This window comes from Hesperophylax consimilis, chromosome 12 (genome assembly GCF_061612785.1).
Source record: "Hesperophylax consimilis isolate HC1 chromosome 12, BYU_Hcon_1.0, whole genome shotgun sequence".
NCBI classification, from domain to species: Eukaryota; Metazoa; Arthropoda; class Insecta; order Trichoptera; family Limnephilidae; genus Hesperophylax; species Hesperophylax consimilis.
In genome coordinates this window covers 4,649,838-4,673,090 of record NC_142847.1, presented here as the reverse complement: position 1 = coordinate 4,673,090, position 23,253 = coordinate 4,649,838, and the positions used below count along the sequence as shown (strand labels likewise).

The following is a 23,253-nucleotide window of genomic DNA, read 5'->3' as shown; positions in this document are numbered from 1 at the left end:
GGTCGCGAGAGTAGGTCACGGCACCCGGATTACGACAATCTATGGTTGTTCGCCTCGCCGCACCGGCACCCGGGTCGCGAGAGTAGGTCTACTTTCAGCCTTCTTCTGCCAGTTGTGTTTAAAAAAACTACTAGTGCACGCTATTGTCAACAACTGCTGAGCTCTGTTAAATTTATAAAAATTGCAGTAAAAAGTAATCAAACCTATATATTTAAGTGATCAAACGATAAAGACTTTAAAAATCCACAATCTACGTGATTAATAAGTTAAATTCTGCATTGCATTCCATTAAAAGTGTACGAATTTAAATAATACGGAACTGTCAAAATTAATTGTTTTCAAGATTACGTTCAAACTACATCAAAAGTGCTCAATTTTGTTTTTTGCTAAGTGTAACAGTGTTAAATCACCCAGTTTTTTCTTTTTTTAAAAAGTTTTAAATCCAATTCTATTAATATAAAAGTAAAACTATCAAATATTGAAAGTGAAAGATTTAGCAAAAACAGCACTGTCATCTCTCAAGCTGAATTACAATATATGAAGATCTATTATCTCGCCTACTCATAACTCGGAAGTGGTTCAGTGGATAAATCGGTCACGCTGAAAGTTATATCAACGGCGTACGTTCGAGCCCCAACCAAACCAACTAAAATTTTTATATTTTATTTTTATTTTATTTAATCTCTAACGCACGACTGTTAAGTTGCGGGGCGCGTTCAAGGCCCAGAGAATCCATCGAAAATTGAATAAATTAAAAATATTAAAAATCTTCTAACTATGCCTAACTGCTTAGCATGTCCCGAATCGACGGGAACTACATTTGTATGCCTAGTATGTAAAGGAGCATACCATCTTCTCTGCGGTGGAATCACAGAAACCGCTTATCGACGACTGACAATGGAACGGCGCACTCAAATTAAATGCAAGAAGTGCGCAACCGTAGCGGTTGGCACTTCTTCCCAGGCGCAGTCACCGGTTTACGATATCAGTTGTGATAAACCCATTGGATCGGAGAACAGCGAAATCCTGAAAAGTCAAAATGCAATCATCTTACAAAATAATAAAATACTGGATACAATAACCTTCATGAGCAAACAGTATGAAGATATTCTCCTCCGCGTGCGGGAGTTAGAAGATAAAAATATGGTGTTAACAAAACAAAATTCCTCTTTAGAATCCCGAATTGACCTACTAGAAGGCCAGCTTGAAAATGTCGAAAGGTCGGCAAGAGCCAAAAATATAGAGGTGAGGGGAATACCCGAAATAAAGGGAGAAAGTTTGAAAAATATATTCCACAATATATGCCAAACCATTCAATCAAAAGTAAATACTTCAAACATTGAAGCGTCCTACAGGACACAAAAACACAAAAATGGACCTATTGTTTTTAAACTGACCTCGAATCGCGATCGAGAACAATTACTATCGGATATAAAAGCCTTCCACAAACAAGCATCCAGTCCCGAGGAGAAGCTCAACACTCTGAACTTAGGGATTGCCGGACCAAGCTCACCAGTCTACGTTGCGGAACACCTGACATTTCGTGCTAACCACTTGTGGTACCTGGCCCGCAAAGCTACAAAGGAAATTTTTTTTAAGTATTCGTGGATCAAATCAGGGCAGATCTACGTACGTAGAGATATCGGAACACCTGCAATTCGTGTTTCTAATGCGGAGACACTGGCACTACTCTCACCAAATTCATCACAATTATAGTTCTAAAATTATCATGTGTAAAACTTTTATTGTATCGTATTATTATTTTTTTATTGTACTTGTTTTGAGGTATCACATATATTGTACTAGTGTCAGAATCAAGAATCCGGTAAAAGATACTATTCCTATTTCTATTGCTTTGAAACATCAACATTATTTTCTAACATTGCCAACAGTAAAAACTCTACATACAACTTGTTTTCTAAATTGCTCGCCAAGTTTTGTTCAGCTTCTAGTCTTCATCCAAAGTTTAGCTACCAACACCCTACACCAATTTAAAAAATGGAAGATAATATAAATAATATTTTAGACAATTTGTCGCAGATTCCATGTATCGAAACAAGTAGTTCTGTAGAAGTTCAAAAAACCCTAAATAAATCCAACCTAAAAATATTTTCCATGAATATCAGAAGCATGAACAAAAATTTCAATGAACTAATGATACTACTTACAGAACTTGACTCAGACTTTGACTTGATTATTCTGAGCGAATGCTGGATCAGAGATAACTATATTCCTAAAAACATAAAAAACTATAATCAATACAGTACTCAGAATAACCAATTACAAAATGATGGCGTTATTATATACATAAAAAATCATATACAATACTCTATAAAGGAAATCACAATAACTCACTCAAATTGTCTTAAACTTGAAATAGAAAATAGCGTTACTGTTCTAACTATATACCGATCACCGAGCACTTCCAATATAACACCATTTTTAAACTCGCTTAATCAGTTTCTGGCATGTATTAGAGATCATGAAAATGTTCTAATTATTGGTGACCTAAATATTAATATTATAAATACAATGCATCCCCAAGTAAACGACTACATAAATTTATTAACTCTTCAAGGATTTATCCCAGCTATTACAGCCCCTACTCGTGTCTCAGAGTTATCCGCCAGTTGCATAGACCACGTCTTTGTCAAATGTAAGCTAAATATCAAATCTCTCATATATCAGTGCACTGTGACAGATCACTACGCTACTATCACCTCCATTTCTCATAAAATTCAAAAATTACCAGCATCCACTATACAACTAAAGAAAATTTCTTATGACACTCTCTTCAAACTGGTTTCCAATGAAAACTGGTCAAATTTCTACAAAATTAGCGATCCAAACTTAGCGTGTGAATCTCTCATCAACATCCTACATAAGCATCTGAAAAATGCCACATCCCACACACACAACAATCAAAGTAGTCGTACAATTAAACTAAAACCTTGGATAACTACTGGTATTTTACACTGTATCCGCAAACGTGATAAACTTCATAAATATTGTAAAAATAACCCCACTGATTACGAATCTCTCTTATTTTATAAAAGATACAGAAATGCCTGTAAAAAAATAACCTGTACGGCCAGAGAAGATTATTATAGGAAACAGATAGAGGAAGCTGCGAATGATAATAAAAAATCTGGAACATTGTCAAAGAAATATGCTACACCGACAAAATTACCACACCCATAAATAAAATAACCATCACAAATAAAACACTAAATGCAACCGAAAATTCAGAAACAATCGCAAATAACTTCAACCAATTCTTCTCTACAATCGGATCGGATCTAGCAAATAATATTTTAAAAAGAAATAGCAAGTCTGAAAATAATCTTGCAAATACTATCTTTCTCGATAATCTGAGCTATGACCCTTTCAATCTCACACTAACAACAGAACAAGAAATCACTGAAATCATCAATTCACTCAAAAATACACACTCCACGGGAGTTGACAATATATCCACTAAACTAATTAAACACCTTAAACCAATCATTGCTAAGCCCCTTGTATACATCACAAATCTAAGTTTTCGAACTGGCCTTTTCCCAAACACTCTAAAACATTCAACAATTATTCCTATCTTTAAATCAGGGGACAGATCAATCGTCAATAACTATAGACCAATATCTCTACTGAGTCCAATCTCTAAAATAATCGAAAAAACAGTAAAACAAAGGCTCTACAAGTTTCTCGAAGAAAATAAAATCCTGTCAAAAAACCAATACGGCTTCCGCAAAGGTCTTAGTGCATCAGATGCAATTGCAGCTTTTACTAAATTAATTTCTGATAACCTCGATAAAAGTCGCAAGCCCCTCGCTGTATTCTTGGATCTGGCTAAAGCCTTTGACACTGTATCTCACCACATACTTTTGAAAAAACTCTCACAGATAGGAATAAAAGGTGTTCCTCTTAAATGGTTTGAGAGCTATCTAACAAATAGGTCCCAGTCAACTATTATTAACTCCGCTAAAGAGTATAGAAGTACAAGTTTGCCAATCACATATGGCGTGCCCCAAGGCAGTGTGTTGGGCCCACTTCTGTTTCTAATATACATTAACTCGTTATGCAATTTGGATACTGGTGGCACTATAATATCTTTTGCCGATGATACGGTTATAATATTTGCAGATGAAAATTTGAATTCAACATTTGAAAAAGCAAATCATGGTATAAATGAAATAAAACACTGGTTAGATTCCAACCTCCTCACTCTAAACATTGAGAAAACTAAATACTTACTTTTTTCCATACGCAAACCTAATCTCCCTCAAAACTATCATAAACTTACCATACATTCATGTTCACAGAAATTCAACATGGCTACATCACCTCACAAAAATTGTTCATGCGATAACCTTATAATATCAAACGAAATTAAGTACTTGGGGGTCATTATAGACAATCAACTGCGATGGGAGGCCCATATAAATTCTACAACAAAAAGGCTTCGCAAATTATGCTACATTTTCTACTCTCTCAGATCTATCCTTAACCTACAAACACTAAGATGTGTATACTTTGCACTTTTTCAATCAATTACTACATATGGTATAGTGGGATGGGGAGGTTGTGCAAAAACGATTCTTCATCCCATGGTTTTAATTCAAAAACTGTTACTAAGGATAATATTCAAATGTAAGCCAACAAACCCATCAGAACCACTTTTTAGAAAACTCAGAATATTAGATATTCGACAATTATATGTTAAGACCATTCTCATATACATACGGAAAAATGACTTGGTGAATAAAACACAACAAAAAATTAACACCCGTTACTCGTCACACCTAAATTGTAAAATTCCCCAAACGAAAACAGCTTTCGCCCAGCGGCAGTTTTCTTATATTGCTCCCAAAATATTCAACTCGCTGAGTATTGATATCAGAAAATCAAAAACTCACAATTTGTATGTCATAAGTGTTCAAAATTGGTTATTTATAAAGGGAAGGAACTTTTTCAAGGAATGCCTGCCATCATTAAATTAAGCTCATTTTCTTTATTAGTCATTTTTGTTTTTTCATTCAATTCTGTAAAGAAAAAAGTTTAATAATTAATTAATTAATCTTTATTTTCATTATTTCAACAAGTTCATTTTCATAATTTCTACTTTATTTTCATTATTTTAACAAGTAAAGTAACCTATTTATTTGCTGATTGTGTTCATTTTATCTCATTAATATCAACAGTTTAAAATACGGTTGATGTACACTTGAGCAATCTACTGAACTGGGAACCAGTAAAAGTGTCACCTATTATACACATACATTGCATGTAAAAAAAAAATACTTAGATTAACAAGTTATCAAATATTACATTTATATAATTATATAAACCTATGTATATAAATTTCGACTACCATAATACGGGCGTGTGTCTAGTGTGGTAGTCGAAAAGCATGTAAAAACTGTACACATTAATATTTCATGAATAAAGAAAAAAAAAAAAAAAAAAAAAAAAAAAAGGTCACGGCACCCGGGTTACGACAATCTATGGGTGTTCGCCTCCCCGCACCGGCACCCGGGTCGCGAGAGTAGGTCACGGCACCCGGATTACGACAATCTATGGTTGTTCGCCTCGCCGCACCGGCACCCGGGTCGCGAGAGTAGGTCACGGCACCCGGATTACGACAATCTATGGTTGTTCGCCTCGCCGCACCGGCACCCGGGTCGTATGAGTGGGTCGCGAGAGTGGGTCGCTCTTCGAGTTTCGATGAGCGGGTCATTCACGATCTACCTAGAACTACTTCTGCCGCTTTCTACACAATTATACCCACTAGAATAATACACACTCTGCTTCTCTCTCTCTCTCTCTCTCTCTACTAGTTGGAACCATTACTCTGCTTGAATAATACGATACTTCTGAAAGTTCCCTATCAAAAATTCAAGCTACGACTACGGGCAAACGCAAATAAAAAATTCTCATCCGCCCCAAGCCATCAAGTATTAATGAGGATTTTTTTTTTCGTTACTACAGTCGGGTTTGTGTTATCTCCCCCTGTATATAGTTGGTTAAAAAATTCTAACCAGATTAATTTAGATTTTGCCTGCATTTTGAAAGTTTTGTTTATTTTTTAACAACTTGATATTGTAAACTATCCAGGGCTTAATGTTTTTAACTGCGGAGATAATGTTTTTTCAGGGATTGCTTTTCGCGATTTTCCAATGGTTAATCTTTTTTTGCAATTTTAAAATGCTTTTTTAGTATCAGAATCTGTATACGGTGTCCGGAAAATCGTAGTACAAGCGAGAAACTGCATTTGGATTCGATTTTGTGGTACAACTTTTTTTTGATTTGTTCTTTCGTTTTCGAGCAAATCAAATCCATAGTCTGAATTTGTATGGCAAATTTGACAAAAACCGGTCACTAGGGGGTTAATATCTGCTGTATAATGTCTTTTAAAATACATTGAAGCGGTCGTAGGCACTATCCTAAAAGTTTCGTGTAACCCTTTAGTCGCCGAAAAAAATGGAAAAAATAAATGAAAAAAAAAATCGAATCGAATAAAATATGTTTTATTTGGTTTTCTGTTGATGTAGATTCACCAGTTTCCCGCTTGTGCTACGAGTTTAAGGACACTGTGAATATTAAAATTACAATTTTATTATTATAATGGACTGTGGTGAACCCACAACAAAATATTATACAGTTCCACAAATTCCAGGACTAATCCACATGTATTATCATTATGTAGTTAACATGTAGGGGAACGGGTAGCTGTGATTACAGCTAGAGAGAGTTTGTAAGTAATTATTATTTGTCAATTTGTACGTTTATTTATCTAAAGAAACTAAAGCTAAACTATCTGTGTCTGAAAGAAAAGTAAATTTCCCGTTATGTCTCACCCACCACAAAATTCAATGGGAGATTAACCGGGGGTACAATCAAAACCTCCTAGATCACAAAGCCACACTGAATCAAATCAGCCTCCTAACTTGTATGGGGGGAACATCTCAAAAATGTTTTTTTTTTAATTAACTTAAACGTTTAAATATAGATGTTTCAATAAATAAGAATAAAATGAAAAAAAATTAAAACGATTTTTTTTTAAATCCCACACATGTTGGGATGCTGCTTTGAATGAGTTTCCCGGCCTTGTGATGTAGGAGGTTTTTGTAAAATTGGGTACTAATTATTGACACAGTTCACAAAAGAGAACACTGTCATCGACATCACAGTCCAGACCAGCATACGCCATGTGGTGTGGTGCTTGGCTAACGTTTTATCAACAACAGCTTATGGTTTTATCGTCTAACATACCTCTCTAATGTTGATTGATGATGGCTTTTTATGCCGATTAGATGCATCTTTATTTCTATCATTCGATGGCTGTTTCAAAAGTCAATTTCATTCAAAGTACCTGCGCGTTCAAAACGCTCTTGTGTCCTGTTCAGGATTGATCAAAACAAAACGAACTCTATTCATAATTCTTGCCGGAACAGACTATGCAATAATTACAATATCGTATTATCCAAGGTTGATATTTTCAGTTGCGAACTTACCAAATCCAAGAGGTCAATAAAATAATATTTCTCTGATGGTTTGTGAATAATGTTTATGTCTCTATTGTTTATATCTCTATTGTGATTTAATTTATATCTACAACCTCTCTCCATGGCTATAAATGTATTGTTTTGTAAATTTTTCGTTTTATATAATCGTTTGTTTTGTATAAATTTTTTTAATTCATATTCGTTTCTCACAAATTTAAATAACTTCCATATTATGCTGTCTCAGTTAAAGTCACAAGGAGGAAATCCATAATTGGTTTTATTTTACTATATAATACTTATGTACAAACTGATTAAATGTAAACTGTCGATTTCCCGAAAATGAATAAATCAATTTAAAAAAAGACAGATAAAAAAAATAAAATAAAAATTTAAAGACAGATTTTTATTTTTATGTGAATTAAGATAACCCAGATAAGAATAATAAAATGTGTTTTTCTTAACAATGCAAAGCACTTATTTAATCTGTTATTGGAATGTTTTGAAAAATTAGTTCTTAAGCCCTCAATTATATTTGTTTTCGCTTTTGGGAACAGCTCATATGGTCTCATAGAAAACTTTGTGTCTCCCTTGCTGTCATGGTTAGAAATATGATCTAAATGATGTTAGAAAGAGAAAACACCATCCTTTATATTCAAATCTATAACCACAGATGAATTAAATGTTCACCTATACGAAATCAAAAGTTCCGTTTTTCATTAATTTGAGAACAAAATATGAAACTTGAATTGAATTTGTTAATCGTGATTTTTTTTACTAATTATTTTAAACAAAACGAACATTTGAGGTGACAGTACTGTTTATAATACATTCGTCTAATAAAATGTGTTATTTCGTTATCATCAGTAATTATAGTTCATTTTTTAGTAGACGAAAGAACTTACGGTGAGCCATTTTTAAAACATTTATGTTTGCATTAAAATTTTTAATATTTCTAAAATTATTTTTTTTTAATTTTAATTTTTAATTTACACCTTTCAAAAACAGTTTTAAGTTTTTGGGTGCGTTAAGATTTATTCCTTTTATATTGATTTTCTTGACCTTCTGACAGAATATGCCAGAGGCCTGAAGCGTTAGCGGTAAACGCGTTGGACAATGTAAAGTTATTCGAACGCACATAAATTAACTTTAAAAACAACTATGTACGGAAAATATTAAATTAAAATAAACATGCCTGCTGAATTGAATAATATTGTTATTTGCAACCTTCATTTTGAGATTGTTGTAATGGTGGCCTTCGCAAACTGGTTTTGCCTTTGGCGAATATGTTTCGATACAAGTATCAAATATCCGTTCCTCGGTCAGCTGTTTTGTTCGAATTGTGCCGTTTACAGAATAAATTATCTTGTAACTGCAATAGTTGTAAGAGTTCATTGTATTTCTAGTGACCCTCCGTACCAACCTAGATATTTTTTTTTTTTTGCATGTGCGAAAATATAATCGGATTTTCATGAACACGTGTTCCGACATCGTGATAATATATTCGTAATTTATCAAAAGTTTATCAGAAAACCTGTAAATTCTGTTCTTAACCAGATTACTAATAATTGAAGAGATTCTTAGTAAATTAGCAGTACTCATTTCTCTCCGAATGAATGTGAATGAGGCAAGGATTGTGTGCCAAGACCGAGTTGTTATTCGATCCGTCCTCTCTGCCTACCCTGCGGAAAACGGCGCGAAGGTTAATTTGTTGGTTAATCGGAATACCACACAACAGTTGCAAATGATCCCAACTATACGAAGGTTGAAGGGAGTGGGAAAGGGAAAATATGGGGTAGAGGAAGGTTGGAAAGTACCTACGTGTCTATTCAGATCTTGTCACCAAACACGGTTTAAAATGCCTTACTTACGATCCGATTTGTAAAGCAACTTGCAGGAAAGAATGTTATTATTCGGACGCCCGACCAAGGGATTAATAATAATTCGGCTGGCGGATTGCCTACGCATTTTTACACCATCCAATTTGCAGAATCCTGCAAGTTGTCCTGCAAATCGGATGATGAGTAGGGGCTATTAGTCATTACATTACATTAACAGTTGAAAAGAAATAGACATTCTTGAATCTATACAGATATAATATGCTGGGGTGAGTAATTAATTCATCAATCACAATCTTTATCCATTTATAAAGATTGTGATTGTGACATTTAGAAGTGTGTTGTGGGCGTGTCCAAGTTAGCTCATGTTTTCCTTTCTTCTGATGAAATGAATAAAATATTTTCAAATATCATTTTTTTTTTCTTAAACAGAAAATCAATTCCTTTGGGATATCAGAGGCACAGCAGAACGGTCTTAGATATTTATTTATTGGTTTGTGTTTAATTCGTAGAACTCCATTTAATTATTTTTTTTTCAGTTTTAAGTATAGTAAATTTAATAATATTATTAAAAATATTGGTTTATGAAATATATTTAAGTTGGGGTGACCGGATAACTCATCAAAATGACACTTCAACACACGTTTAAAAAGTGATATTAAGTCATGAAAAGTGATGAAATATAAACTAGGTTGAATGGGTTAGGTACACCGAGAAAACTTACTGATATAAAATATTGTTCATTTATTAAAAATCTCTTCAAATTATTCGTATTCTTGGAGGCCGTTAACGAATCAATTGACAGATTTACTAATAAACTTAGTACAAACACGAATATGATATGGCAATGTCGAAACACTTGTTCTTAAAAATTCTAATATTTTCGCATTTCGTCAATATCCAATAACAGGCTGAAAGTACTAATAGTTTATTAGGAAATGGCCTGATATCAATTTTTAATAGTATTTTAATAAATCAGCAATACTCTTTTTTGTTAATGTAAGGTTTTTTTTCATCACTTTTCTTTTTTTTATATATCACTTTTTAAAGGTGAGTTGAATTGTCATTGTTTTCTTTCAAATCGGTATAGACCACACTTCTAGGGGTCATCTGTTCAGTGTTCGATACCGTTTCTCTGGTGACATGGTGACATTAATCTGCTTTTATTGACATTTTTTTAAACATTTTATTCAATCGTATCCTGACCTACCTGCCCGAAACGGGTCAACAAAACTTTTATGGCAGTGCCTGAACTTCGTAAAAACTGGTTAACGTCTGTGTCTCAGAAGTCAAAGGTCGGATGACACAATGTCAGAAAATCAATCTGTTTTGGTTCAAAATCGTTGATAAAAGTTTTAAGGTCGGTATATCCGTTGTTCTTTGCTCTCTACGTAAATACTCGTCTAAGAGAGACACTATTTACGTTCGTCAAGTTGCTCGCTGGTATACGCCCTGGTAAGACAACCTAGTGATACCACACCGCGAAAAATGACTTATATTGAAATAAGAATATCTTAAAATTATTCATAATCCGGTTAAAAACGGGATTGCAGGCCCTTAACGAAGGAATTGATAAGTTTCGTCATCACGATAAACACAGGATATTTATAAATACGAGAACACGTGTTCATAAATATCCTAATATTTTCACATTTCGTCATTCTATATTATCAAAACAAATGCAGGTGCATGCACTCGTGTTCCGATATATTAGAAATTTACAAAAAAATTATCCGGAAACGGTTTGCAATCCTGTTTTTAACCGATTTATCCATAATTTAAAGAGATTTTTAATAAATACTCATTTTTCTCCGTGCATTACTAAAAATTACTGATATACCGGCTTAATATCAGAATTACTCTGGTGAGAGACCACACAGAATCGTAATGTTATTCGAAGTGGCTTTAACTATGTTTAGTGACTAGATCTGAATACAAACAATACTTCTTCCCATCGTTCTTCAACTTCACAAACTTTCTCCGAGTTTGGCTGTCATTGTTTTACTGACTCTTGTGCTGTGTAACATAAAATCTATTTATATAAAGAAGAGTGTCTGTGGCGGGCGGCTTGGATGTGATTTTTATACAAATCTACAGTTTTATTTCGAGTTTGATGAAATTTTGCACACTTCACCCTCAAAGCAAAAGAAAGGTCACTGTCTACATGAGATTTCGAAAAACCGCCCCATGCCCTTTTCCCACCCATTGTATCAGAATTTTGATGAAATTTTGCACACTTCACGTTAATTATAAGAGAAAAATTACTGTCTATGTCTGATTTCGAAAAACTCTCCTGGGCACCACCGGGGACTTCAGCTATCAATTTTACCCTGAGGAATTTGGCGATAGACTAATTTTTTTAGATTTTCATCTTTATGCGTCTAAGTATAAAATAATTATGCTTCTTATCAATTAAAAATCAAAAAAGACTTTATAAATGTAGCTATATAGGTATACGCTTGGCTTTCTTTAAAAGTTGGACTACTGACCTTTAGCTTCTGAGGAACATAAATAATATGTCTTTTAAAATATTGAATCCGTTCATTCAAAATGAAAAGCACAGTTATGATTCGTCCAACGATAGAAGTAGGAAATGTTTTCACCAATCAGCGAAGGAAGGTCTTTGGGCTGACATGGCGGCGTCATTGCTCGCACGTTCTTATTAAGTCTTTTATCTGTTCGTTGAATTAATAGAGACAAGTTTGCGATTTCAGACAGACTGAGAGCCGATACCGCCGCGGACGGACAACGGCCGGAGCGGAGGTTGTGTATTACAAATAGTCATTTGTCCATACATTGGCAAAGGTCGCGACAGTGTATCTTTCGTATCCGCACTGCCATTATAATGCTCGCTCCAACCGAAAACGGATAAATCGTCTCAGTCTAGTTTCGGTTTTTCACTAGTCGAGTTTCCCGCGCAGAACGGAGCTTCGCAATTTTTCCGCCAGGGTCGCATAGATTCAACAGCGCTACTGTCACTTTTGTGTTTCGATTGTGGTTTGATTATGAAAGAAAAATAGTCGTTTTTAAAATGATTTATCAATGATTAAATCCTACGTCAAAATGGCTAGGGGTGTCATTTTTGATGCAATTTATGCGTTAAGTGAACACTTGTGAAATAGTTTAGTTTTTTGTTTGAAGTGTTTGAAAAGTGTTTTATGTGCAAACATGATTTTGATGTGCTTTTAAAAATGTTGGTTTTGTTTCATTTGAATTATTTTCAATTGGTACGTATGATTTTCTGCAAATATTATACTAATTTAACTTGTAGAATTCCGCTGCATGCAAAGGCTCTTTTAAAAGGCTCTTGATTTCAACTTAAATATCTAAAGGCGACAACTATTTAAGTCTGTGGTTTGAGTAAGCATGCACAAAATGGGTTTTTAGTTTGTTAGTTTCGGTTATTTTAATAATTTATTGGTATTTCCCAACCTTCAAACTTATCTTTGAATGAGAACAAATAGAACTAATTGTTGCATCTTTTACCATTTCCCCCGACATAATTAGTTGAAACAAGTGCTATTTATATTTTTTAACTTATTTAAAATTGTAAAAAATACGAACTGACGCAATTTTTTTTAAATATTTATCTTAATTATTAACAATATAAAAACGTAAGAATAAAACCATTTCTACCAAGTGTATATCAATGTTCGATTAGATTTCTATTATTAAAGAGGAAGTAATTAGGTTACTTTATCTAATAAAAGTAATTTTATTAGATAAAGTAACCTAAAAGTAACTTACAATTAAGAGTTTTACGCAATGTTGTTAATACTTAATATCTTTATTGCTTCAGGGCTTAAAAGCCTATCATACTACATATAGAGACACGATCAAAAATTTACCTTTCAAATGAAAACCGTTAGTAAACTATAAAAATCATTAGTGATTCGGATTTACATCTGTCAAAAATTTAAACAAAATAAATACAATGTGAAATATAGAAGTATTATTAAAATTTTGGTACCTATTTTATCGCTTGTCTAAATTGTACCGAAAAACTGTACCGATTTTTAAAATGAAAAGTGCACGTGAACGTGAATAATTTTACGCAGTAAATCACATCACGCACATCATCACAGAGAACTAAAATTAGTATGTTTGTTGATTATTATCTTCGTTTTTTTTAGTTTCTCCTCTCAAAAATAACGCTTTACGTAAGGAACAGTATTCTCGGGTGTTTTATCTTTTATATTTGGTAGGCGGGTATGGATAACGTCGCCCCGGGAATTATTTATTGTCAAACCATTACTCCTACCATAGGCCACCCCAGGTGGTTTGCTACGTTTGGTGACTTATGCCCGGGTTCACGGGGTGAGGTCTGTCTAGGTCTTGGCGGCGTATACGATTGCCCACCTACTGCGTGGCGGGTCGGATCTGTAGAGAATGGTTGAGGGTGACATTTTGACCTCTTCAGCCGGACTCTCTCGAATCATCGCCTTGTACCGCAGTGGAAGGGATGGATTCACACGTCCGACACTCCTGGACCCATTAAACCCCAGATTACTACCCATTCCTGATATCTTCATCATTTTTTGCTTCCTAGAACTTCCTTACGAAGCTGGCGCAGTCCCCGAGGCATTTTTTTCCTCTGGGCCTCTTGTGTTGAGCTGATTTTAAATATTATCACATGCATGTTTTCGTAATAAAAAAATTGCAATTTATCACTTTTAATTTTATAATGTTCACTGTATCATCTCTTTGGAATGTTGAAAAGGTCTTATCTGAGCGATTTATTATATTATTATTTTTTTACGTGAAGGTGTGTCAATATCCATTGTGATTTTGAAGGCCAAATACAATCAAATAAGTACGTCAGAATTTTGATTAGATTCCATTTATTCTTAAAATAGTACCTACATTTTTATTTTAGGTGATATTTAATCGCTGATTATTTGAACACGGTAATTATTGTAAAGCGTAATATTATGTATCTTTTATGGCTATACAGGGTGTATCGGCACGTACCCGAACATATTTAACCAGCTATTCCTCGGCACATTTGGAGTAAAAAATGTTATGAGCACTTTGCTGTCCGGTAACATTTTTTTCAATAAAAAAAATAAATAAAATCCACACTCCGTCAATGTCATTGGCATTGTTTCTCGTGTTCAACAGCTGTTATTAGCAAGTGTGTCAAAAATCTTCTTCGCTCTTTCATACACACTAAATAATAATAGTTAAAAATGAGACGAATGGTGCCATGCCATTTCGTTTTGATTGTAAAACGCGCCAATGTAGGTACGTACGTAAATTATTCAACTAAACTCGAATAAAATATTGCTAGATGGGTTTTCAAACTTTGACAAAGGATAAAACAGTGGTGGAAATGTGGTGAAAATATGAATAGTAAATTTTTGTTAAAAAAAATGTTACCGGATAGCAAAGTGGCCATAACATTTTTTACTCCAAATGTGATAAGGAATAGCTGGTTAAAGTTTGTCGGGTACGTGCCGATACACCCTGTATAATATATGTATTATTTATAGATCGATGTGTACACCTATTGGTGACAATAGATAATGAGGTATCTTGCACTCTGGCCAACGACTCTTACGTTCCGCTCAAAGAGTAATTATTGATTATTCGTTATACAAAGGGTCATTTATTTTTAAATTGACATAATAATGTATTATTATTATTTCTATGACTTGTGAAATGATTTGCCGGTCTCTGTGTTTCCTCCCTCCTTCAACTTGAATTTCTGCAAGATCTAGAGATTTGTTTGTTTAGTGTGAAACCGTACTAGAATCCTAACTGATCCCAACCGTCTGGAGCAAGGGAGACTATGGCATCCCCAATTGGGGTATGTTGTGAGGGGTGACCGGATAACTCATCATAATGACAATTCAACACACCACAACCACACAACACAACACACCACACGTGATAAACAAGTGATGACACAAAAACTAGATTTAATAGGTTACATAAATAAGGTTTATATATAACTTTTTTTTCATCGTTTTTAACGATGTGTTGAATTGTAATTTTGATGAGTTATCATGGAACCATTATTAAGACATTCTGTTATCTAACCTAGTTCGAACTTTTTTTTTTGTTTCGCCACAAATTAACCCCCCCAGCGTTTGATGGTCATAATATATGACCGGGCATATATCATAAAAGTATTTTTATCTTTTTATCATTCTGAAAAACTAAAAAAAAATGACATTAGAAAGAGAAATAATAATTCTTTCCAGTTTGCCTCAAATATTTACTCGAATCCAAGAATAAAATCGTAAAAATAGCCATAACGAATAATTCATTTAGAACTTTAAAAATTATTTCTTTTTTTTTTCATTACATGAAAGAGATAAAAGTGAAGGTAAAATTATCTTAAAAATTCCACAAACAAAACGAACGTATTTTCGAAATATCGAGTTCTCTTAATTTTTCTATTATTGGAGTAAAAAAATGTGGTTAGCATAGACATATGAATATTAGAATAGAATATGTCTGTGGTGGTTAGCGTTTTTGACCATATTTTTTCATTTTATATTAAAATTTTATTATTTTAAAATAGTAATGTTTATTTTAAATGCATACACCGGAAATATAATTTTATCTTGTTTCCAAAACAGTATTTGTTTAGCGGAAAATTATAAAATAATATGTATATAGCGCATTTGAAATAAACAGAAAACATTTTAAACTGTACAAAAGTGATGAAATTACTGGAGGATTAAAATAAAGCATTTTTTACTCGTTTTTTTATCCGGCTTATTTAAGTTTATTGACAATTTGTAAGACATTGATTAACTCCTCAGGTTGAATTGTTCGGTTTTGAGAACAAACAGCTATTACCCGCAGAGTCAATCTTTTCGCTTTTCGGAAGAACTCATATGGTCTCATGGTCGTTTTGTCTCCCTTGCCGTCATAGTTAGAAATATAAACTAAACGGTGTTAGAAAGAGAAAACACCAAGCTTTATATTCAAATATAGAAGTTAACCACAGAATAATTAAAATGCACACCTTTATATATGAAACTACAAAAAAGTGAGGCGGCAGTAATGTTTGTAATACATTTGTCTCATAAAATTGTGTTTTGTATTCATTATCAGTAATTTTCGTTCAGTATTTAGTCGAAAAAAACGTGAGCCATTTTTTAAACTTAAAGTTTGATTTGAAAATTTTAATATTTAAAAAAAATATTTGTTTATTTTTAATAATAACCTTGTAAAGCGTATTTCATCACTTTTCAAAAACAGATTTAAGTTTTCGGATACGTTCAGAAATATTCCATTTATTTGGATTTTATTGAAAACCAGATATACTCACATCTTTAAAAAATATAACGGTTGATGTGCCAGAGGCCTAAACGGTTATATGGAAATAAATCAATGCGATAAGTAAATTCAAAATATTTTATATGGAATTATTTAATGCCTTGTTTTTTCCCTTGTCTTCCACCTCCTTACTCTCACCTCACTCTTTCCTCACCCCCGCTTGGGACGACCTGTATGTTTTTCTCTTGTCTTTCACCTCCTCACTCTCACTTCACTCCTGATAGATTTTAAAATATTATTCATAAACGTCGTTAAATTCTAAACAATTCGATTACTAAATCATTATAAGACTGCCTTTTGCAAGCCGTATTTGGAATATATTTTAATTATTCTCTTCTCTACTAATATTTTTTTACCCATGTGTTGTTTTTGTTCATATTCTTTTGAAGCGAAAAAACACTGTTGAGGTGCGTAAAGCCTATTGTGAGGCCGTATTTAATAAAACTACAACCTCCGTATTATTGTATTCTCTTGATATTATTATTACTTGACCACGAAAGTGAGAAGCCTTAGTTGTAACATATTTCCGTGCTGTTTCAATGACGGCGAAAACATTTTGTATTAGTGATGGGCGAAATCGAATAATGTTTCGAATTTATTACTCGACTCCTACCGAGATTGTCATCTCCAAAGTTTCTAACCATAAAATACGTTTTCCTCGTCACCTCCTCACTCTCACCTCACTCTTTCCTCACCCCCGCTTGGGACGACCTATATGTTTTTCTCTTGTCTTTCAACTCCTCACTCTTTCCTCACCCCCGCTTGGGACGACCTATATGTTTTTCTCTTGTCTTTCAACTCCTCACTCTTTCCTCACCCCCGCTTGGGACGACCTATATGTTTTTCTCTTGTCTTTCAACTCCTCACTCTTTCCTCACCCCCGCTTGGGACGACCTATATGTTTTTCTCTTGTCTTTCAACTCCTCACTCTTTCCTCACCCCCGCTTGGGACGACCTATATGTTTTTCTCTTGTCTTTCAACTCCTCACTCTTTCCTCACCCTCGCTTGGGACGACCTATATGTTTTTCTCTTGTCTTTCAACTCCTCACTCTTTCCTCACCCCCGCTTGGGACGACCTATATGTTTTTCTCTTGTCTTTCAACTCCTCACTCTTTCCTCACCCCCGCTTGGGACGACCTATATGTTTTTCCCTTGTCTTCCACCTCCTTACTCTCACCTCACTCTTTCCTCACCCCCGCTTGGGGCGACCTACATGTTTTCCTCTTGTGTTACACCTCCTCACTCTCACTTCACTCCTGATAGATTTTAAAATATTATTCACAAACGTCGTTAAATTCGTCCAAACAATTCGATTACTAAATCATTATAAGGCTGCCTTTATACTCGTAAGTAAAATTTACGACCTACGTAAGTTTTTGATAAGTTATTCACAGGAGCGCTTACATATTCATCCAACTCATGGTAATTAACGTTCACTCGTAATTGTATTGCAGTAAGATGGCTTCCTGTCAACAACGATTTGCTGCTGTCAAATTCACGCGATTTTGTCAATGAAGACGAAAAGGCCCAAGGCCAAGTTGGCTCGGGAGAAACAATTCTCCACGAGCTTTTAGTTCGGTGAACGGCGGAATTGAAAGGAGTTATTTAATTTTATCCGGATGGCAGCCAGATGACAGCAACCGACTTTGAATTCAAATACGTCATGTTATAAAGAGAAAAATTGATATTAGAATCGATTGGACCGATAATTAAAAAGAAGGATGCTCATTTTTAGAAACCTTTGTTCCACCCGATTTTTATAATTGATTCTTCGGTTTTTGTAATCAGAAAACTTTCGGTTTACATTAGTTTTCGTTACCTAGTGCTTATTTGAGTTTAATCTATTGTTTTCGAGAGAACTATGTAGTACTATCCACTTATCCTAATCAGATTTTGGTTCATATACTAAAACTACTAGTTTTTGTAGGAAGCAAATCTTTCAAATTTAATTTTCGGCATCTGGCATCGGCGCGTTTAGGCACTATTTCTTACGGTAAGCGTCTCAACTTATCAAACTGACATGGCTGTAAGTTCGCACGGACGTGATTATACCTCTCAAAAACTTAACGCCTCTAACGACTATAGTGAGAGACTTAAATTGGTATTTTGCCATAAGTCACTGGTGTAAGGGCAGCTTAATGAATAATATTATTATTGTGAATCTATGACTAATTCTTTCGAATAAATTAGAGTCGATTATTTCGAAACGGATATCCCGATAAAGTCCATATATTATGCAACTAGTTTGTATATGCAATTTATGTGATTTTAATTGGTTGAATTTGAATTTCAATTCAAATCAATCATTCTCTTACTAGTAGTACTTAATCGGGATTGACCCATTTTCACGTTACGTAAATAAATTACGTACATGTTTGTTTGTTTATTTTCAACTGAACGTTGCATAATCTCTCGTTATACGAGTATGTATTGCGTTAATACATTTAGGTTTTTTTTTTATAAACTGAATGTTTTTCAACAATCATCGAATGAATTTTATTCTATTGTGCCAGCTTGTACGTGAGAACAATCAGTAGAATATACGCAGTTATGCAGATTTTCATCTCTTCAGCGATAAACAATAAAATGTATTGTTTTTTTTTCAAATAAAGACACTCACGTGTTACGAATAACATGACAATGTGTTAATTGCACCTATTTTTTCACATTTGCACGGGCGGCCCTGAGGGAAAAAATACCTCGGGGCCTACGTCATCTTTGGGGATGCTGTGTTGAATGAAAGACTGGAAGGGTTGGGGTAGAAATAGGGTATGAGCGGTTGAGTCTAGCAGCCGCCGCCAAGGCCTAGACTAACCTCACCCCATGAACCCGGGCACCCCTGCTAAGTCACCAAACATAGCCACCACTTGGGGTGACCAATGGCAAGGGTGTTGGTTATCCAACAAATGATTACCGGGGCGGCGGTACCCATACCCGCCTCCCAAATTGTTCCATCATTGATAAGAAATTGACACACGATGCCTGGATGGAAACCTAACGCTTTGAACCACTCGGCTAATAGCTGAAATAAATCTGCTGATATTATATTTTTTTTTAAATTGACCGCTACTCCACTGTATATTATTTATTTTTTAAATAGGGCGACGAACCTTATTGCCATTATTGGCTTAAATTATAATATGTGACCAATGAAATGTTACAACATCGGCCTTGGCGTAGAACAAACAACACGTCCAATAGTAATTAATATCTAATCCCACTTGACCTTTGGTGACACAACCTTCAAAGTGATTTTATGATGATGATTCACCTTGGAAACCGTCTATGTAAAAGTTTGCCACTTTACTTGATTCGTGTACGAGTTCAAATAATGTACCAACGTATTAATACTTTAATAAATTGTGCACTGTGGAAAACAATGTCACTCCACTCCGTAGAATACCTCCCCTCCCCCAGTCTGCATAGAATTTAGCATGCATCGCTACTCTCTAGGGCAGCTCAAAACAAAGGCTTTTTTATTAAATTGTTACAGAGTTCTCTTACCCTATACTACTACTACTACCACCTGGCTTCGCATGATTTGGCGTTAACCCCTCATTCTAATTTGTTCGGTTTTGCGAACAAATAGCTCTTATTTGTAGAGACAATTTGTTCGATTTTATGAACAGCTTATATATAAAGTGTTGGAAAGAGAAAACACTACACCTTATATTCTAATCTAGAAGAATTAAAATGTGCACCTCCATGAAATTTCTATAAGAATAAATTATGAAACTTTGTGAATTTTATATGAAACGACAGTAAAGTGACGTGACAATAATATTTGTAATACTGATATTATCGTTGGTTTGTTTATTTATTTTTTATTTATTTATTATAAGAACTTTTTGAACATTTATACATATTTTTGATAATTCATCCGCCATGCTAGGGATGTCCCTGTGTTATGGCGGGTGATATTTACAGATTGGATTTATAAAATAAGTTAATTATAAGTTATAAAGTTATGCAATTTAGATTAAAATATAAGTTAATTAGATTATACAATTAAATAATAAGTAAGTAATAAAACTATACAAATTAAATTAAATTAAAAGTTATTAAATTATACAAATTTAATTGCATTACAAATATTAAAATCATGGTTTCTAAATGTATTTATAGTAATAAAAATAGTATTAAATATTAATAATAATTGATAATTAGTTGATAAAATTATAATATAATTTAATTTATGTACCAATTTTAATATATTGTGGTCTCCAAGTGAACTTATCCATTTTGATATTAGTTTTTTAAATTTATGGGGTTGTGTTTCGGTTTTTAAGTTTTCAGGGAGAAGGTTAAATATTTTGGGAGCTAGGTACATGAAATGTCTTTGAGCTGACGTGGTATGTAGTGTAGGTACGTTGTAGTGTCGGTTGGTTATTGTTCTGGTGGTGTAATTGTGGTGTACGAGGGTTTTTTTCTTATATTTGTACAAAAAATGCATTAGAGTAAATTTTATGTGGAGTTGCCGTATGTTTAAGACATTGTATTCAGTGAAGAGTCGAGTGGAGGAGTATCTTGTCGGTCGCTTGTTGATAGTACGTATTATCGTTTTTTGGGCTTTTTGTAATGGATCAATAAGATAATGTGCACAACCGCCCCAAATTATGATGCCATATGCTAATTGGGATTGGCAGAGAGCATAGTAGACTGTTTTCATTATTGTAGGAGTAAGGATATTTCTCAATGTTCGAAAAACATAGCAGAGCTTGCGAATTCGGGGAGTTAGGCTGGCTTGTAGTTTATCAATTCAAAATTTTTTTTTTGGACAACATCGATTTTTCCCTTAAGGTCCGTCTACACGCAGCGACTTGCATGCGCAGTCAGTTTGTATGTGCAAAAGTCGCAATCGTTTGAAGTATATGCAAGCCATTTACGAATTTTACAGTTTTGCCGTCTTAACGTATTTTCTTACTTGTGCAATTTAGATCAACATACTATACTAATAGATAATTATTAATTACTTAAATTTTTGTACAGCTAAACTGTTAAAACTCGTAAATATAATTATTATGTATATTTATTTACCAGAACTTCAATCACGCATTTTCACAAAAATGCTGGCCACTTAGAAAAAACCTTAAATTTTCGAGGGATGTGGCACTTTACGAGTATTGCCACTTCTTAAAAGTGTCAGTGGTGATACCAGCAACAAAAATAACGAAGAAATGGCCATCATATCCAAGTTATTTAGAATTAGAGACAACGTAAACATAAAAATCAGGAAATATTGGAACTGTCCCTATTAATATGGCAACCCAATTATTAATGTTTAAAATATGTCTATCTCAATTATTAATGTTTCTTTTTTTGTGACTTTATTGAAATATTTAAAGAAAGATTATGTTTGCCAAACAATGTACATGTTTATATGTTTATAAAACTATTAGCACACACGAAGATGTGAGCTAACTTAAGATTAATAAATAAATAAACCCACTGTACATGCTTATTTGTGCAAGTGAGATTGAGCGTCATTTAGCGACTGCTTATATTTTTTATTTAACATAATAATAGCGCAAGAACATTAAAATCGTCAATATCTTTATCGTCGCATGTTTCTAACGTATAAAAATAAATCACTTACTGACAATTCTCTCCGGTTAATGGCCTCATGTGATTATTTGCAACAATTTTTCAGACGCTTTTCCATACTTTGTTATAAAACTTGTTTCAATTTTGGTGGCGGGTTTGGGTAGCGCCGCCCGGGGAACCATTTATTGGATAACCAACACCTCTGACATAGGTCAGCTCAAGTGGTTCGCTACGTTTGGTGCTTTAGCAGGGGTGCCCGGATTCATCGGGTGAGGTGTGTTCACGATGCGTCTGCTCACCAGCTACGTGGCATGTCAGTTCGGGATAGGCTGGTTTAGGGCGACCCTTTCACCTCTCCAACTAGTCTCTCGACCCATCGCCTTGCGCCGCAGCGGGAGGGATAATCGTACGTCCGTCACTCCTGGACACACTGACCTCTAGATTCCCACCCTCCTCGCATACCTTATTCCTTCCTTTTCTTAAAAATACCCTCTTACACAGCCTCCCCAAAGATGACATAGGCTCTGAGGGAAATTATTTTCCTCAGGGCCTCCTGTGTAATGTAAAATTTAAAAAAAACAACCGCTTGTACATACAATGTGTAGACATACTTACACAAGTCCTTACAACAACTTAACAATCACATCACTAGGGACAGGGACTCAAGGGTAACTGCATTCTCTACGATTGCATAACTTAACTCCTAAATCGGACACTGAAGTATTTTAATTAAAAAATTTCATCCACCCGAATTCTTTGGAATTCTGTTATTTAGTGATTCTAATACAAACGCCTTTCGTGATTGAATCGTTCGGTATTCTATCTCTCTTTCATTAAATCTTCGATCGCCTGACTTGACTGTGCATCGTCGAATGTATTTTTACCTTTTGGCTACCGCTAGTGACCTGTAACCTTAGTACGTAATTAATCTACTATGGACGCAACTCTGTAGTTTTTCATTGAAGAAATTCGGTAATAATTGTTTTCTTTGTCTTGAAAGGAAAACCTTTGCCAGATTCTATACAAAATTTTCATTCTTCGTTTGACCGTTATGGTTCATAATATAAGGTTATAA

The 23,253-nt window shown here is 34.2% G+C and overlaps 1 protein-coding gene across 3 annotated transcripts in view; it reads left to right on the top strand.

Moving 5' to 3' along the window:
- Positions 1-23,253, top strand: part of LOC149419027 (monocarboxylate transporter 12-like) — a 253,761-nt gene that overhangs the window by 136,301 nt on the left and 94,207 nt on the right. The window contains exon 1 of one of the 3 annotated variants that reach the window (XM_089638046.1): positions 11,926-12,567. The exons of the other annotated variants lie outside the window; for them this stretch is intronic. The gene's annotated coding sequence lies outside the window, so the exon portion shown is untranslated. Of the gene's footprint in view, positions 1-11,925; positions 12,568-23,253 lie in introns of those variants that run through there. 3 annotated transcript variants of the gene reach the window in all.